General features: G+C 41.2%; 2 protein-coding genes across 8 annotated transcripts in view; one reads left to right on the top strand and one right to left on the bottom strand.

Moving 5' to 3' along the window:
* The window catches only part of NRG4 (neuregulin 4), a 137108-nt gene extending 124824 nt beyond the window's left edge, over nt 1-12284 (bottom strand). For 3 of the 6 annotated variants that reach the window (XM_067029422.1, XM_067029421.1, XM_067029420.1), the window contains exons 1-3: nt 11640-11739; nt 9028-9089; nt 3153-3240 (exon numbers count right to left, since the gene is read on the bottom strand). The gene's annotated coding sequence lies outside the window, so the exon portion shown is untranslated. Of the gene's footprint in view, nt 1-3152; nt 3244-9027; nt 9090-11639; nt 11831-12153 lie in introns of those variants that run through there. The other 3 variants (XM_067029423.1, XM_067029418.1, XM_067029419.1) reach the window with 3 other exon arrangements.
* Nucleotides 11934-19512, top strand: part of TMEM266 (transmembrane protein 266) — a 145225-nt gene continuing 137646 nt past the window's right edge. The window contains exons 1-2 of one of the 2 annotated variants that reach the window (XM_067029417.1): nt 11962-12018; nt 15964-16023. The gene's annotated coding sequence lies outside the window, so the exon portion shown is untranslated. Of the gene's footprint in view, nt 12019-15963; nt 16024-19512 lie in introns of both variants that reach the window. The other variant, XM_059058154.2, reaches the window with a different exon arrangement.

Genomic DNA, 19512 nt, shown 5'->3' with positions numbered 1-19512 from the left:
TTGAATAAAAGCAGCTGGTCTGCCCCAAGCAATAGCCCTTTACATCACTGAGTGTATTGGCATGAACTTCTTTAAAACATTTACAGAAGCAATAAATCAATTTTCATTCCATGTAGCAGCTCACAAGAGCCACTTTCTTTGATGTACATTGTGCTACCTATAAATATACTCGAGTCACCAACCATTCAAAGTAAAATAGTTTCCAAGCAACCCTCAAATCACAATTTTTATGTATAAAAAGATATGTAGTGTAGGGGTTATGGGCATGGGCTCTGGAGCCAGAAGGCTAGAGTGCAAATCCTAGTTCCACATTAGAACATTCTACTATAGAATCGGGCAAAAATCTTTGTGCCAATTTTCCTCGTCCATATGTGAGGTTTGAGGTAGTGGGGGACAGAATAATAGTGCCTACTTCAAAGAGATGTCTGAAAATAAAATGAACTTATATATATAAGGTGCTTAGAACAGAAGAAGCACTCAACAGTTGTTAGCTATCATTATACTTCACTGGAAAATCTAATAGTATATGGTTGCTTTTTATGCAAATGTAAAATGATTTGATAATAAAGATTCACTTTATATGCAAAATATGAAATAACTCAAAATCCACCCCCCAGTTAATAGTCTTGAATTATGCATGTCTCCTACAAAAGGCTACAGCTCTATACAGAGATGTGAAGGAGATAAAAATCATAGCACTTCCCAACCCCACTGACCTCAGTGCTGATCCTGGTCTTCCTAGAGGTTTCCTATGTCCTCGGGGCCTAGAAACTCTACAATCAATATCCAAACAGAATTAAGTCTCTGAACACTGCCCCAGAAAACTTTTCTTGAAATAAGGGGTCACTCAGCCTGGTTATTTTTCACATGTGTGTGCCCTTCCCAGACCTGGAGTAATTACCATCCCTTCCCACTTTCCTTAGTTTTTTTTAAAAACATCTTTATTGGAGTATAACTGCTTTACAATGGTGTGTTAGTTTCTGCTGTTTAACAAAGTGAATTAGCTATATGTATACATATATCCCCATAACCCCTCCTTCTTGTGTCTCCCTCCCGCCCTCCCTAACTGGTCAAGTTTAATACTTCCTTGCTAACAAATATTATCCTAAATGGCCCTGATTTTCCTTTAACCTATGTCTATTCTTCTCTCCTACTCAAATACTTCTTTCCCTTCTGTTTTATTTACTCGCCTCCATCAGCACAAGTCTCTTTTCCCTTTTGCATGTGACTGGCACATCTTCACTCTCAAACTCCCCCAACCACGCTCATTCCACACCCAATTCTTCAACTTCTGTCATTCTTTGCCCTCTGCCCTATCCCCCATCTACTAGAGGGTCCATTTATTTGAGGAAAAACTCTTTTATCCAAATTTACTTTTCACTTTTCTGCAGTTTACTCTTTTTAAAAAATATTTTATTTGGTTGCACCGGGTCTTAGTTGCTGCACGTTGGCTTCCTTAGTTGCAGCTCAAGGGCTCCTTAGTTGCATCTCACCAGCTCCTTAGTTGTGGCAGGCATGCTCCTCAGCTGTGGCTCGGGGGTTCCTTGAGTTTTGGCTCACCGGCTTCTTAGCTGCACCACGCAGGCTCCTTAGTTGTGGCATGCAAACTCTTAGTTGCGGCGTGCATGTGGGATCTAGTTCCCTGACCAGGGATTGAACCTGGGCCCCCTGCATTGGGAATGTGGAGTCTTAACCACTACACCACCAGACAAGTCTCTCCACAGTTTACTCTTTTTTTTTTTTTTTTTTTGCGGCACGCGGGCCTCTCACTGCTGTGGCCTCTCCCGCTGCGGAGCACAGGCTCCGGACGCGCAGGCTCAGTGGCCATGGCTCACAGGCCCAGCCGCTCTGCGGCATGTGGGATCTTCCCGGACCGGGGCATGAACCCGTGTCCCCTGCATCAGCAGGCGGACTCTCAACCACTCCGCCACCAGGGAAGCCCTGCAGTTTACTCTTAACAAAAATCTGTCCTCCTTAGATCACAAGGTACCTTTTCCAATATAACTTATCTAGTCCTTACTTTCTGCTTTCTCTGAATTGATGGGAAGAAGTGAGGAACAGCCTCTTCCTTGCTCCCAAATGCCATTTTCAGATCATCACACTGTGGCCCACTCTCCACTCTTTGAAATCTCTACCTTATCTCACATTTCAGAATGCCGTTCTCAACATCCTATCTGAACACACTCATCTTTAAACTTATTCTCCCATCCTTCTCTCTAGTCTTGATAGAGGTGATTCAATTTCTGTTGACAGTAACGTATGTATTTGAAGAGCATTATATGAACCAGAAAAATTAAACATGTTAATGGTGATCACATGGTCAACAATGGAACAAACCGAATAAAACACATGACTACTTCTGTGCTCATAAAATAACTTTATAATTTTCTATAATACTCCTAAAGTCAAGTTCTACTAGTTCATATATTCTATCATTAGAAATATATCATGTTAGCTACTGCCTTAGACATAAATCACCATATGTTTGTCAAAATAAACCATAGGAACATAAAATTAGAAGGCCTTATGATGGATATATAAGCTATTCTTGGCAGATGATCAGGATACTTAGAAGACCTTCCAAAAAGAGGATTCTACAACTTCCCAAGGTAAATCATTCTAATCTTACACATCCTGAATTTCAAAAGCTTTGACTCTTCTTATCTAAATTTCTCCTTCTGTTTTTCCTCTATAGAGATGGGAAAAGGACAGGCACCATCCTCAGTAAGTCAGCATCTCAACTACTTGAAAAGCAATATCATCCCTTAGCCTTCACTCTTCTAAACTCAACAACTTGAACTATTTTCCAGACTCTTGTTCTCCAAGGCTTTCTTAACCTTCTTTAATTCTATTCATATTATTTTTAAATTACAAAGACCAGACCAGCTTACAACTTTGTTGTTTTTAATATGTTTTTATGAATAGCTAACACATACTTGAACATGGTTCTATACACACACACCTTTCCAACTTTAGAATGGAGACCCAAGCTTCTGTAATTTAAAAGTTAAAGAACTTTCCATATGGTGGAGTCTACCACTATTTTCTCTTAGTTGAATTAAGACAGTGATCTATGGCTATAGTTGACAAATTATGGCTCCACATATGGCCCCAAAACATTACAAAGAATGAATTAACAAATAATTACTTACCTGATCTGTCCTTGGGTGAAAGTTTTTCTCCTAGATTGCAGAGTAGAGATGAAACTGGCTCTCACTTTATAGTTCACCTCTTTTTCTTCTGCTTTGATAGAAATTGTGGCCACCATAAGGAAAAATAAAAACAGAAAATATTTTATAGAACAATTTTAGTAACACATGGAAGTAAAGTAGAATCTGTTTACAAATTTTATGGGCTTTTTCTTTTACTTAGTAATACCCTCAAAGAACTTCGTAATAAGTAACAGAAATTTTAATATTTTTAATTTCTCCTGCTTCCCCTTTTTTAAGCCTCAGGAAAACTATTTATTGTTAATACTTCTAAATACTAGGCTAGAAGCTGGATTAATAGGGAAATAGAATTTTATTAGAAGATTATTGTGTGGGAGGAAAAAAACCCTTTCAAACAGAGACTTTTGGGGCATGGCAAGGAATTTTATTTCTTTTTCTATGAAAGTTACTTTTTGTGTTATGTCTCCACCAAGAAAAAATTTTACATACAATATTATGGATAGAGAGTTAATAAGGATTGTCATTTCAATAAAGTGGTAACCTTCATGAGAAAGAAAGGGAAAAAGTGGTATACAATATGATCTATCTTCCACTTTAAAAGTTCCTTTTCCCAAATAGCTTTACTTTATATGGCATGAAGAAGGTCAAGGCTCGGAACACCTTAAGTATATAAAAGTGGCATATATGAATAATATAAATTTTTATATCAAGCCAATTATCTGGATGCATAATCAATCCCTCAGAAGCTTATGATCTTTCTAGACCCATATGCTGAAACTATAAAACATTGATAAAGAAAGCTGAAGATGATTCAAAGAAATGGAAAGATAGCCTGTGCTCTTCGATTGAAAGAATACTGTTAAAATGGCCATACTTCCCAAAGCAATCTACAGATTTAATGTCTATCAAAATATCCATGACATTTTTCACAGAACTAGAACAAATAATCCTAAAATTTATATGGAAGCACAAAAGATTCAGAACTGCCAAAGCAATCCTGAGGAAAAAAAGAACAAAAGCTGGAGGTATAACCCTCCCAAACTTCAGACTATACTACAAGACTACAGCTATCAAAACTGCATGGTATTGGCACAAAAACAGACACAAAGATCAATGTAACAGAATAGAGAGTCCAGAAATAATCCCACTTACCTATGTTCAATTAATCTACAACAAAAGAGGCAAGAATATACAATGGAGAAAAGACAGCCTCTTCAACAAATGGTGTTGGGAAAGCTTGATAGCTACATGTAAAACAATGAAATGAGAACATTCTCTCACACCATATACAAAAATAAACTCAAAATGGTTTACAGACCTAAATGTAAGATATGACATCATAAAATTCCTAGAAGGGAACATAAGTGAAACATTCTTTGACATAAATCGTAGATCAGTCTCCCAAGGCAAAAGAAATGAAAGCAAAAATAAACAAATGGGACCTAATCAAACTTAAAAGATTTCACACAGCAAAGGAAACCATCAACATAATGAAAAGATAACCTATGCAATGGGAGAAAATATTTGCAAATGATGCAACCCACAAGGGGTTAATATTCAAAATATACAAACAGCTCACACAAGTCAATATCAAAAAAACAAACAACCCAATCAAAAAATGGGCAGAAGACCTAAACAGACATTTTTCCAAAGAAGACATACAGATGGCCAATAGGCACACGCAAAGATGCTCAACATCGCTAATTATTAGAGAAATGCAAATCAAACCCACAATGAGGTATCACCTCACATTAGTAGTATGGCTATCATCAATAAGTCTACAAATAATAAATGCTACAGAGGGTGTGGAGAAAAGGAAACACTCATACACCATTGGTGGGAATATAAATTGGTGCATCCACTATGGAAAACAGTATGGAGGTTCCTTAAAAAAACTAAAAACAGATCTACCATATGATCTGGCAATTCCACTCCTGGGTATATATCCAGGAAAAAAACGAAAACTCTAATTCAAAAAGATACATGCACCTCAGTGTTCACAGTAGCACTACTGATAATAGCCAAGCCATGGAAGCAACCTAAATGTCCATCAACAGATGAATGGATAAATAAATTGTGGAATATATATATATATATATGTATATGTGTATATGTATATATACAATGCCATTAGAAAGAATGGAATATTGCCATTTGCAGCAACATAGATGGACCTAGAGAATACTATGCTTCATGAAATAAGTCAGAGAAAGACAAATACTACCTATCACTTATATGTGGAATCTAAAACGAATACAAATGAATCTGTATACAAAACAGAAACAGACTCACAGACATAGAAAACAAACTTATGGTTACCAAAGGGGAGAGGGAGAGGGTGAGGGATAAATTATAATGGATACAATAAGGATTTACTATACAGCATAGGGAATTATACCCAATATATTATAATAATCCATAATGAAATATAATTTGCAACAAACCAAAATCACTGTGCTGTACACACGAAACTAAGACAGTATTGTAAAGCAATTATATTTCAATTTAAAAAAAGAAGTTTATGGTCTTTCTGTAGTCACAGGAATAATGAACATGAAAGGTTTAATAGTAGCATAGGACTTTCCTGGTGGCACACTGGTTAAGAATCCGCCTGCCAATGCAGGGGGACACAGGTTCAAGCTCTGGTCCGGGAAGACCCACGTGCTGTGGAGCAACTAAGCCCGTGCGCCACAACTACTGAGCCTGTGCTCTAGTGCCCATGACAACTACTGAGCCCGCGTGCCACAACTACTGAAGCCCACGCACCTAGAGCCCGTGCTCCACAACAAGAGAAGCCACTGCAATGAGAAGCCCACTCACTGCAATGAAGAGTAGCCCCCGCTCAGTGCAACTAGAGAAAGCCCATACACAGAAACAAAGACCCAACACAGCCAAAAATAAATAAATTTATTTTTTTCAAAAAAAGTAGCATAATTTTGCAACTACAAAATATCAAAAATTTATCTACCTTCAAATTTAATCATGCTAGTTTTATTTTTTCTGCTTCATTTTTAGTCTGTTAGATAAGTGCAAAATCAAATTTTCTTCTTTACATAAAAATAATCATAGAATCATAAAAATTTAGAGTTAGAAAGAAATTTAGAGAATTTCAAGATGTACCAAATTCAATCCTCTCCAAATCAGAGACATTCATTTAATTGCAAAGTTAAAGAATGAATTGGGGGTGAAACCCTGGAATCCAGAATGCTTTTCCCACTACATAATAATTCCTCAAGCTTATTGAGGCACAACTTTGTGTGTGTATTTTTTTTTTTTTTTTGTGGTACGCGGGCCTCTCATTGTTGGTGGCCTCTCCCGCTGCAGAGCACAGGCTCCGGACGCGCAGGCTCAGCGGCCATGGCTCACGCGCCCAGCCGCTCCGCGGCACGTGGGATCTTCCCGGACCGGGGCACGAACCCGTGTCCCCTGCATCGGCAGGCGGACTCTCAACCACTGTGCCACCAGGGAAGCCCGAACTTGAGGTCTCTGAATCAGACTGTCCTGGTTTGAATCTTAGTTCCTCCACTTATTATCTGGGTGTTCTTGAACAAATTACTTAATCCCACTGTGCCTCAGTTTTCTCATCTGTAAAATGAGATAACAACTATACCTTCCCAACAGGACTTATGAAAAACTTAATACAAATAAAGCTCACAGAATGATGTCTGACACATTGTAGGTATTTAACAAATATCAGTAATCATTAGGAATCTATCAATAAACAAAATAGCCTAGCAATGGACTAGAATTGGAATACTAGATCATTTTTATGTTTTAAAATACATATACAATCACTGATATTTCATTTTGGCATATAAACAGTGCCCCCAAAATGGTTTCCTAGGGCTTCCCTGGTGGCGCAGTGGTTGAGAGTCCGCCTGCCGATGCAGGGAACACGGGTTCGTGCCTTGGTCTGGGAAGATCCCACATGCCGCAGAGCGGCTAGGCCTGTGAGCCACGGCTGCTGAGCCTGCGGGTCCGGAGCCTGTGCTCCGCAACGGGAGAGGCCACAACAGTGAGAGGCCCGCATACCGCAAGAAAAAAAAAAAAACGGTTTCCTCATGAAGTACATGCAAAATTCCAGATATTAAACACATAATAAAGCTCACGTAATTTGAATACCATTCATTTTGTGATCACTTGAGCCCAGTGGTATACTCAGAATATGACACCCAAAGGGATCATTTTTTTTTTCTAACACACCCTCCTCTACGTGATAAAATTATTTTTATTAATGACATGAAATGAAACAAATAATAATAGCCAGGAAAGAAACAGACAGTGAAAATTCTTTTACTCAACTCCACTTATATGCAAATATAAAATAAATATTATAGTACAAAAAAGGAAAAATGCAACAGAATTGTTTCTGAAAAAAGGAAAAACTTAAACCTACATATTGTTTTGTGGAAGTACTAAGTAATAACATTGCACCTCCTATTGATTCCTTCTTCAGTTTTGAAGTAAACATTAATAATTTAAAAAGAACAAATTTCAAAGTAAAAGATTTTTTGAATTCAATTATTCAGAAGAATAATTTCACATATTAACTAAATTTGTACTTACAAGCCAAAAATATTACACTTTGTTTCCCTCAAATGTTACATGCAAATGAAAACTCTAAGTGGTCATACAGAATGACAACATTGAAGTAATCAAGTCTGTTTCTTCATCCTTATAGTCGCTATGCAATCACTCCTTAAGAATCTACTATATAAATGCAAAGATATGGACCAAAGGGGCTGAAGACATGAACTGCACCTGAAACCTTGAATTACCCTGAGTTTTTATGAATTTATTTGGAAAAATATCCGTAGAGCTGAGTCTATATTTATTGAAGGCCAACTGTATAACTGGAAGTTCATATTCTATGTAGACTATGATATTTATTAAAGGATCAATAATTAAAATGTGCTAATTTGAAGCTTACATATACATTACTAAAACTTAACAGTAACTACAGTAATTGTTTAGAACCTAGATTCATAAGAAAGTTTTCAGGGAGAAATATTTTATCACTGACATTGTTTAGAATTTCTGGTACATAGAAATTGCTGGTAATAAAAATTGGACAGACTTTTAGTGGGTTTATTATAGCTTAATTCCCTACAGACAATGAGAATTTTTGTTGCCTACATCCCAAGTGATGCTCTCATTGCCCCCACTCTTGGCATGCCCCCGCTCAAGGTGAAATCTGCCACTGAGGTACTATACTTGAAGATGGGCTCGCTAAGTTAAGTGTATTTAAGCTACTTATGAGAAAACGTTTTTAAACAGAATGTTAATTGAGGACCTATTCAGTGCATGGTACTGTGCTTTGTTTTATCCACATAGCATGTAAGCACATGAATTTTGCTAATTACAAGTCAATCACATTTATTCATTAAAGCCCTCTCAGCAGAATTTTTTAAAGCTATTTTGTTAGCAGTTATTATGTATACTTAAATTTTTAAATAATTATCAGAGTCACATATATTCCATTTTTCAAGCTTTTCATTAACTTAAATTGGCTTTCTCCCTGTGTGTTCCAAATAAGTGAGGGTGCATCACAAATCAACATTCAGGAGAGGTTTTAAAATATTAACGTTTACATAAACATTAACAACTTAAAATCTCTTGATATTTTAAAATTTCACAAATCATGTGGCATCAGATTCATATGTTCTACTTTTTCAAGCAGCTACCTCAAGAGAACAAATTTTAACTCTAATAGCAATCTTTTTCATTCAGGATCAACATAATCTCCAGTCTGCCTTCTCATAATCTTGCAGCTGCATACATGCACAAATTTTCTGGTTATGTGATTCTGGTACTGTTGAAAAGACAGTCTTTTTAACTGAAAGAAAATCTGACTTACCTCAAAAGGTGCTTTGGTATGGGATAGCGTGCCAATTACAGCCACATTAGAAGCAGATATATCTGGCAAGAGAGTGACACACAAACCTTAAAACTACAGTTAATTTCTTCTACTCCTGCTGTATAGGTCCTATTTTCTATTATGCTGTGGGGCTCTTTCACCCACAAAATCCCTCTCACTAGTCACCTACAGTCTACTAAAGCCACACCTGTTCTGTTTATAGCTCTAGGATTCCCCAACCTCGCCCATTGATAAGAATCACCTGGGACAGTTAAAAATAAAAATAACAGGCCACACTCCTGTAAATTAGATTTTAATGGGTTTGAGGTGAGGCTCCGGTATCTGATTTTAATTAAGTCTCCTCAAGAGATTCTTACAGACACATTTAAGAATAAGCTAAAGAAGCCTGCCAGAGATCTTCACAGTTCCTCCAAATTGATCAGTCTCAAGGGCTAATCCTCCTCTGGGTATTAGGACTTAGGGTATTTGAAAACAGAGCAGGAGAAGTTTGGAGAAAGCAGAATACTATCTTGTCTACAACTCTGATTTAGGTTTCCAACATCCTAAAGAATTAAAGAAGTGGAAGATTTTAGTTTGGATAGGTGATGTGAAGTAAAACACCACCAGGGAGCAGCATAGAGCAGATAAATTACACATGTTTGGGGATTTTTTTGACTTCACACTACCACATAAAATGGTGTACCTACATTTTCCATGAACTCAGATTACAAAAAAACAAAAACCCCAAAGCAGCACACTTAAAAGACACAGGTAAAATATGTTAGCATGTAATTTCCAGTTTTCTCTCTCTAGAGGGTCTTCATTGACAGCTGTTGCAGGAAAAAAGTTCCCTTGAAGTAGCCTTGCACCTGAATCCAAAACTGGTATTAGACTACAAAGATTCCAGGTAAACCAAAGTGGTGTTCCAATTTTTCTGTCTGCAAGTTTCAAAATACTTGTCCTACTCTTTTAACTAGCATTGTAACTGGATGCTTTTCAATGGTTTTAATCAAGTATTTAGAGTTCTACTAAGTGTGAGGGTGGGGGGGGAATGGGGTGGAAAACAATTTTAACAAGCTATGCCTAGGCTTCTTTTTTTTTTACACTTTTTAAAGTGTAGTTGAAATGTTGTCACCATCTGTCAGAAAACTATACCCACCCACCCAGCAATCCCATCCATCCTCCCAAGTTTTCTTGACTCATCCCCACTTTCTCTTTTCCAGTCCACATTAAATGTAAAAAAAAAAAATTCTCCGTCAACCCAGGTAGCTTCTACAAATATCACCTCCAAGGGCTTTGTGTTCCTCTGAAATTCCATTACAGTTGGGTTAAGAAACATTGAAAGATGAGGGAGGACTTGAAGAAGGAATTTTACTTACTTCCCAGCTTGCCAAAATTCGATACTCATTCCCTACCTAGATATTCCTGTGTCTAAGAAAAGTATGATCCAAGCCCCTGTGGCAATTCTGTGACCTGGGTTTTGATTTCCATCTTTTAGCTAGAAAAGCTGAGGTGGGAGGAGGAAGAGGTGAGAATGACTAAGACATTCCTGGGAGACCAAATAGGCCTAACCAAAAACAAACAAACAAAACAAAACAAAACACCCACTTTAGAAGAGGTGTGAGAACGGGAAATCAAGGATGTCTGCAGAGCTAGAGCCCATCCTGGAACTTAGCGTTCTAGAAAAGAGGGTTTCCAATCTTTTCAAGTATTTTAGCAAAAATGTCAGGACCCTATTCGAAAATGGCTAGTTTAGCCTGAACTGAGACAAGTAACAAAACCTATTCCGAATCCAGAAGCTGCTTAAGTCATTGTATTCCACTGCTCACAGCAGCACCTGCAGACATTAGAGAGTTGTACGGGAGGACTTTAACCTACAGACAGTATTACGGGTGCATCCAGAGCCCTCACCTACTCCACTTGCCTCCACCCGCTAAAACCAAGAGCCACGGTCCTAAAGCAAGCATTCATTCTCCACGGGGTTGACGTTATCTCCAGGGGGCGAAATCTTACTCTTTTCATGTATAAAGCACAGATACACGTATGGTACATAAACAGCTATTCAGGATATGAACGGTATTATAATTTCATGGCGGGTGGGGAGGAAGGGATTGGTGAACAAAACGGTTAAAAAGTCTTAAGAGAACGATAATGGAAAGAAAAAAATAGGCTGAGAACACTGTCCTATAACGGTCCTGAGCTAAAACCATTAAATGAAGGTCCTGACAGGTAATTTTCTCCCAGACAGCAGCCTAAGGGTCAAAGGTCTCTGATTCTGGTTCGATCTTGGCCACAAAGAGGTGTTTTCCTCTCCATGCCTCAAACCTCAGAGGGCAGTGAATGCCCGCCGTTTGCTCCCTCACGGGGTGCCATGTGTGGATGTGACCAACGACTAGCAAAGAGCTTTGGAAACTGCAAAGCGCTGCACCAAAGCCAGAGGAGGTTTCTATTCTCGGCTGCACGAAATTCCCCGGGTGGGGCCCCCTCGGCCTCCGCACTTGTTGCTTCCCGTCCCCGCCGGCCTCCACCTCAGACCTTTTCTCCGCGACCCCCTCCTCTCTCCACAAGCGCACGCGCAGCAACCCCCTCCCCCGGCCCCGCGACCCCCTCACCCACGCCACGAAACCGGCGCGCTCCGTTCAGGCCCTGGCGCCGGCCGAGTCCCCAGCCCCCAGCCCCCTGCCCGATTCCCGCCGACTGCCCGGCCCGCAGAGGCCGCCGTTTCCTAGACAGCCGCGCGGCCGCTCCGGAGCCTCCGGGGCGCGCGCGCCGACGGCGGGAGGCGAGGGCGCAGGCGCGGGCCCGGACGAGCTGCCGGCGCGTGGCCGCGCGCGCGCCCCCGAGCGCGGTGGGCGGAGGAGCGGAGGGAGCGGAGGCAGCGGCGGGCCGCGAGGGGGCGAGGGGGCGGGGGGGCGGAGAGGGGAGCCCCGGGAGCGCGAGCCGCGGCCGGCGCCGCTGCAGAGCCGAGCGAATCCACAGCCCGGGCAGCAGGTATGTGTCCCCGCAGCCGGCCGTGGCCAGGGCTTCCCCTGCCACTCTGCCCGGGTCCTGTGGCCGGGGCGGGGGCGGGGGCCGGTCAGGGTTTGCAGGGTATGTGTCCGGGAAAGCTGGGATCTTACCACTGACCTTCATCCCCTCTGGTCGCTGTAGCAAGGCGAGGGTGCCTGGGGCAGCCTAGGGCTTCAGCTCCAGCCTGGGGATCTGCTTCTTGTCACATGCTTCTTATTTATTTTTGCAAACTGCCCTGGTTCGGGTCCAGCTGCAGATGCCTTACCTCCCATTCTTTGCCTCCGTGTGCCATCTTGCATTTATTAATAAAACATGAAAGCTGGGGGTTGGGGATTGCTGCTGGGGGGAATCCCATTGCAGTATAACAAGCGGGTGCCTATTTTAGGTTTTCAGGCGTGGTATTGAAGTGGAAATCCCACACCCTGGGGATTTGTAGCTTTGTTGGTCGTGACCACTTCCTAGTGGGCTTCCCCCATTTGTCTGGAGGCGCCACAGCGGCAGGATGGACTGATACGAAAGGATGGTGGGTTTTCACCGTCAGGCCAAAATCCCTCTTAGGGACAGGTGCAAGCTACAGCGGACAGTTCCCTGCTTGCTAACTTGCCAGGGTGGCTTAAAACCAGAAAATTGTTTCCCTTGATTGCCGAGAGGAGGCCTTGAACAGAATCCCTGAGACTTGCATACTCAAACTCATTAAGGTTTTGCATCTGAAGATGACTAAAGCTTGCCACCTGTTGGAAGTTAGACCCCATGAAATCCCCCGTAATCTAGCCCACCAATCCCTGTTTCAGTCACTGAGATAGCAATAGGCCCATATTGATTCCTCCCATATTCTTTAATACTGCTTGGCTTTTGTCTCTTTTAAAATAAAACCAACCTATGATTTGATGCCCCATAGGTTATAGACTGAAATTACATGGTTTGTTTATATTCCACACACATATAACGTCATATCCTAAAGAGTAAATTTCTCTTCAGTGTATATGTTACCTATTTCCCCAGCTTTTCACCTTGCTTCAAGAAACAGTTCAAAAAGTGGGATGTATGTAACTGATAACCTTTCTTTTTTTTCCCCCTGAAATACTGTGGTGAAAAAAATAGTAAAAGCTAGAAGTATAGAATGAAAATGGTTACCACAAGATGTTGGGATATGGCAGTGCGACTGTAATTTCTTCTAAAATATACAGTAGTCAGAGTGCCACATCTAATCATGAGAACACATTTCTTAAATGCTCATATGTGCCAGGTACTGAGCTACACGCTATTGGTGCATATCTCATTTCATCCTCATAACAAACCTGTTATCTCCATGTTGAAGATGAAGAGACTAAGACTTAGAAAGGTTAGATAACTTGCCCAAGGTCACACAGCCAGGGACAGGATAAGGATGCAAACTCTAGTGCATCTGATTGCTGGGGGGTCGGTGGGGTGGGGGATGAGAGTAACCTTTAACCCTGGTGCTGCTGTTCCATCCACGTTTTCATTAAGATCAAAGCTTATGCATGAGCCCACAAGCTTGGATCTGATTTTCCATTTCGTAGATTTCACATCAACCTTTGTGGCTCTCCAGTAGAGAAACTGTTGTTTCAGAATGGGTTTTGTGTGGAATTTTTTAAGGTGGCACTGAGCCTGTAAACATGGGGTTCAAGGAGTTTCCATTCAACTCTCCCAAACAAGCAATTAAGTTCAAAAAGTTGTTTCCCTTCAGATTTAAATCTGTAAAATGTATATGCATCAGGTAGAATGAATTATGTTTTTCATTATCACATCCCACTCCAATCTTCTTGCTGCCCTGCACACTATCTTCTGGTCTCACTGCCAGTCATTAGAACAATATTGTCTGTCATACTTGTGTGTGAGTGACTTAACCAGGTGAAGGAATCCGTACAAGTCGTGGACCATAATCCAGTCTCTGTGATTGTAGCAGCTCTTCATTTGAAAGTTTTGGAATTTGTACAGTCAACAATGGATATAAATTTAATCTTTTTTTGTAAATGCATTATTATAATGCAGGTATTGGATTTTGCTACAGATTCCTAACAGTTCTCACAGACTTAGAAATCACTGTAGTTGCATCAATGGGAAATTCACTCAGGGGGGCTACAAAGTTTTATGCTCAGGTCACATATTTGAGATGGTGGTGAGAAAAGTACAGCTAAGTAGAAGGGGTTATTTGAAAATTATATCCCATGGAAATTACAGCTTTAATGATAAATTGATGAATAATATTAGGTCAGAAATAATAAGCTTTATAATAATAAGCTTCTATAAGCTCTGTTTTCTTTCTTGGGCGATATGACTGGTTTTAGGACACGATGATGTTACTTTTTTCATTATACCCTATTCTGTTGATAGTAAAGCAATTTGTTATAGCCGTTTTGCCTCGTGGAAATCACTCGGTTTTGGAAGAGTGCAGCCCCAGTGTTTATGGAAATGCTGAGATGGAGTCTTTTTGCCCTGGGGATTTCCAGTCTATGATCAGATAAACTCAAGATGAGTCCTGGTGTTACTGGGGAAAAAGCAGAAAGCAAAGAGAGGTACTGCTTGATTCTGGGGAACAAATTGGTTTTCCTATGGGGAGCACCATTATCTTCTTCAGTCAGAAGTCTCATAATTAAAAAGCATCTAAGAAGTCTACTTTCTTCAGGCAGGATTTTATTTACTGCAGAGCTGAGCACCCTTTTTTGGTGCAATGGTCAATTTGAGGAATGTTAAAATGTTTCTGACTACATATTTGTTTTCTTGAAACATGTTTACACTGGAAAAAGCCATATGAACAACTATGGATGCTTAAGCATTATTTTTTTTATTCCCCTCGTCAAGGGTTTTTTTTTTTTCTTTTTTTGGGAAGTGGGGAAGCAACTAAAATTTTTCCAAGCTATATAACTAGCATGCATTGCAGTGACTGATTGTAATGCACATTTTAATGCATTGTTGAGTAAGACACTGGGAACTGGCATATTTGTCTTTCCTTGACTGACCTTGTAGGCTACTTAGTTGTGAAATGTCTCATTTTCTTACAGTATTTCTTAACTTAGTAGTCTCTAAAATGAGATTTTTTTTTCAATGTCAACAATCTTGAATCACAGTTCACAGATTACTCTGAAATACTTGATTTTCACCAGTCTTCTCTTTCTCTCCTTGATGGAAGCTATAGCAAGGGTTTTAATTTTATTTAGAAAGCAGTTCACAACCTGCAAGTTAAGCCATCCCCTTTCCAGACTGAACCAGTCAGAGTTCACAAATGCTGGCCAGGCACACCCACCGTAGGACCTTCTCCTATAGTCCAGGCCTCATGTGAGAACCCTAGACCTCCTGCTGGACTTACATGCGCTCATTTTCCCCATATGGAGGATGTAAGAGGTCCTAAAGTGAGCTCACACCAGTGGGCCTTGGGTGCAAGGTAGGATGGAGGCTACTTGTAGGAAAGAGTCAGGAAATCACTTCTCCTGTACCAACATTAGTCTATATTGTGATTTCTGCTTGCAAATATGTATTCATTATAAAATGTTTGATCATTACATAAATATAGAAGGTAGAGGTCCATGATTAGAATCTTTGATATTCTTATACCTTAGTGAGACCACCATTAATAGTTTGGAATAGATTTCTCTGGATTTTTGAATGTGGATACTAAAATGTCACTGTTTGCCAACAAAACTATACATAGATGCACACTATTTTGCAGTTTCTCTTCTTGCACTTGGTAGTAAACTTTGGACCTCTAGAAGGCCCTTGAATGACATACTTTCAGACACGGCCACAATGGGAACTAGATGAGAGGAGCCCTGTAACCAGGGGTAGAGGAAGGGAACTAATGTGTGCTGGGTAGGAACCTGGCATGAGCTGTGTCCTGGGATAGGTAGTTTCACATTCCATATCTCCTTTAACCCTTTGCAATGACCCTTTGTGGTCAACTGTTTCTAGATTAGGAGAGAAGAGCCCAAGGTCCATGACATAAGGAGCAGAGCTGAGATTCAGACCCAGGTCAGTGTGGCTCAAAATCTGGGCCTTTTCCTTCTTTTCACTCTGATTGCAGGATGGAGAGTGCTGTGCCCCATTGTTCTCTGGCCTCCCGTCCTCCTCTGCTTCTGCCCTTCCACACAGGCCTCCTTACTGTTCCCCCGCCTCAGGGCCTTAGCACTACTGCTTCCATCTCCTGGACTGCCTTGCATGGTTTGCGCCCTCATCTCTTTTTGGCTTTGCTCAAAGTCTCACCACTCCTTTAAAACTACACGCCCTCCCACAGGCATTCCTGTTCCTCCTCCCTGCTTTGCTTTTATTCATAGCCCTTCTAAATATACTATATAAATCTCCCGCAGAGAATGAACACTCCAGAGCACAGGGATTTTGTCTATTTTGTTCACTCCCCTAACCCTGGTGCTGTGGAAAAGAACTGACAAGTCACAGTGGCATCCTTGAGTATTTCCAGCCTCCCACACTTCTTGTTTTTTTGTAGCCCCTACAGTTCCTGGTAGTGAGCAGTGAAATCTCTCAAATGCAAAGGCTTTATATGTGTTTGGGGGCGGGGGGAACAGCAAGGAAAGTAGAGAAGAATCGGGAGAGATCTTGTCTTACTCTTTTTTCTTTCTTCTTTTTTTTTAACATCTTTATTGGAGTATAACTGTTTTACAATGGTGTGTTAGTTTCTGCTTTATAACAAAATGAATCAGTGATACATATACACATGTTCCCATATCTCTTCCCTCTTGCGTTGTCTTACTCTTGAGTGGAGGTTAGGAAGAGAGGAACCTCCCAGGTAGAGTCAGCCCTGTAAAGATGAAAAGAAAGTCTCTTGAGGGCTAGGCTGTATAACAAGGCAGCAAAAGCTACATGCGGAGATGGCCTGGGTTGGAGAGGAGACCTGTGTGGGTTCCCCTCTATTTGGAGTGCAAAATATTTCTAAGACTTCCAAGAATGATGCTCCAGATTCCACCAACTTTCCCATGGCCTGAGTCACTAGAAAGGAAAAGGAATCTGTGGACACTCACACAGGCAGGTTAGTAGTGCTGATGCACTAGCAGCATCAGCATCTTGCTTTTTTTTTTTTTTTAATACCTGTTGGTGTCTTGCCTGCTTAGGCCAGGGTGTCAGAGTTCATTGCCAAAGCACTTATCCTATATGACTGAGTTTTGCAGAAAGCATGCAGCAACAGCATAACAGCTTGAGATTCTTTGGGCCCAAGCAGTCCCAGACTCCCAGTTACCTTTCATTCATCTATTGTTTGCAGTAGTTCTTGGGCTGCAGCAAAATGATGGGCATTTGGGGTACTAATACAGCCTCAGAACACTTTAGAATTGAGTACACTGGGATGCAGGAGGGAGTTAAAGTTTATGGGATGAAGTTTCCGTGGAACTAACTACTCCTTAGCCACAGGGAAGCCTCCTTCTCCTTTTTCTCTCCTCCCCCCTCCCCCTCCCCCCTCCCCCTCCTCCCTCTCCCCTCCCCCCTCCCCTCCCCTCCCCCCCCTCCCCTCCCCCCCCCCCCCTCTTCCTCCTCCTCCTCCTCTTTGGTGTCTTTAATTGCTGCCTTAGGCAGTCAAAATTATCTGCCAGGAGAGAATTCCCCTCCCAGAAAAAGCAGCCTCCCTAAAACTGCTTTTGATTTGTAATGGGAACTACTCAATAGCTAGGACAGGGGCTGATAACTCAGTTCCCACAGCTCATTAAAACAAAGAATTTTAATAAGTATTTCTGCCTTTTGCAGCCCAAGTATTTGGAAGTCCAGACTGCCGTCAGGCAGCTGTTCTCTGGATTTCATTCTCAAGCCATAAGGCATGCAATGCTTTCTGCTACTCTTGGTTCGAAACAAGTCCGAAGCAAGTTATTCCATCCGTGATTCTCTCAGTCTCCCACCCCAGTTTCAGAACGGCCATCATGTCCAGCCAATGCCATATATAGTATAGTCAAGTACCTTTCTCCCATAATGATTTCCTTTCAAACAGTTAAATCTTTGATTTTACCTGAGTTTGATGCAGTGTTTTTAAAAAACAATTTCTGTGACACTTGTTAATTCTCGTTTAACCATGGCTACTAAAATTTGTTAGTTTTGCCCTTCCAAACAAAAGAACAAGGTGAATTATATTGTAATCCCTCAAATAAAGAAAATGTTCCATTGTTTGGGGGGGGGCATAGTCTCAAAAGAAAAGCCTGGAAAATTCTCTCCCATCTCTCCCTGTCCTTCCATTATCAGTTTCTACCCGGGACTCTATCCGTTATCACTCCCCACTTCATGTCCTACCAGGAACCCCTGTCCCCACCCTTCTACGAAACAGAACCCACCCTTCTACGAAACAGAACTCTTAAAGGTCACGCCTGATTGCCTAATCACAAATCCAGGGGCCCTTTCTCAGATTTCGTTCCTGATGGCTCAGCAACATCTGACCCCATTAACTTCCACTCCTTGAAATGCTGGCAGCTTCTTCCTAATGTGTCTGGTCTTTCCTCAGCTCTTATCCTTCCTGTTCTATCAAGAGCCAGTCCGGAGAAGCAGTTAAGAGTGTGGGCTCTGCCCAGCGGGTGAATCCTGGCTCTAGCCCTTGCTAACTGTGTGACTTCGCAGGAGTGATTTACAACCCTGTGCCTCAGTTTCCCCCTCAGTAAAATGGGAAGAAGAAGAGTGGCTATGTCATAAGGCTGTCAGGAAGAGGATGAAATGAGTGTGCCTAGAAAACAGTAAGCACTCAGTCAATGTCACCTTTTACCATTATAACTTCCTGTTTGGATGCCTTTGGAGACTCTCTTGTAGCTGCAAGATAAAACCCTAACTTTAGCGCCTGATTAGTTTGCTTCCTGCCCCTGATCCTTTCCAGTGTGTGACCACTTCAGAGCCTTTGCTCTGCCCCTCATTCCCTGGCCAGAGGAGGCAAAGAGAGCTGAGGGCTGTGCCTGCCTGGAGGCTCTGAGCACAGACCGCCTTGTAATGAAAGACATCCTCCCTTGGGCACCAAGCCTATCCCTCTCAGGCAGATTATAAATTACTTAAGGACACCAGCTGTGATTTATACTTAAAAATATATATACGCCTCTACATTTAGCACTATACTTTACACATAGTAGGAATTTAACTCATATCTTTGAACTGCCAAAACATTATAGGTTTTCTTGGTCCTTCCAAAATCCTTCTTCCTCCTACACTGAAACTTCTATTGATCAGTGTATGGGAAAATTGAGTCAACACAACAGGGCGAGTTAACCACTTCAACGTTTTTGGAATGAGGAGGGATATACAGAAATCATTAAAATAATGGGAGCACAGAGAGTAATTTAATGCTTTTTAAAAGGAGTTTGAAATCCTACCAACCCATGAAGCTGTTAGGATTTTATAGTGTGTGGAGCTTTTTTCTGTCCTCACACCATCACTCTCAAGTAAAGTGAGCTCTGAGGGTGTAAGTGGCAAATCTTCAGACCTTGTCACAGGCCTGCTCCTGAGCCAGTGTTCTAGTCCTGTTTTCTTTCTCCTTACTACCCAGGTGAA

This window comes from Kogia breviceps, chromosome 3, assembly GCF_026419965.1.
Source record: "Kogia breviceps isolate mKogBre1 chromosome 3, mKogBre1 haplotype 1, whole genome shotgun sequence".
Lineage (NCBI taxonomy): Eukaryota > Metazoa > Chordata > Mammalia > Artiodactyla > Physeteridae > Kogia > Kogia breviceps.
This window is presented reverse-complemented; position numbering and strand designations above follow the sequence as displayed.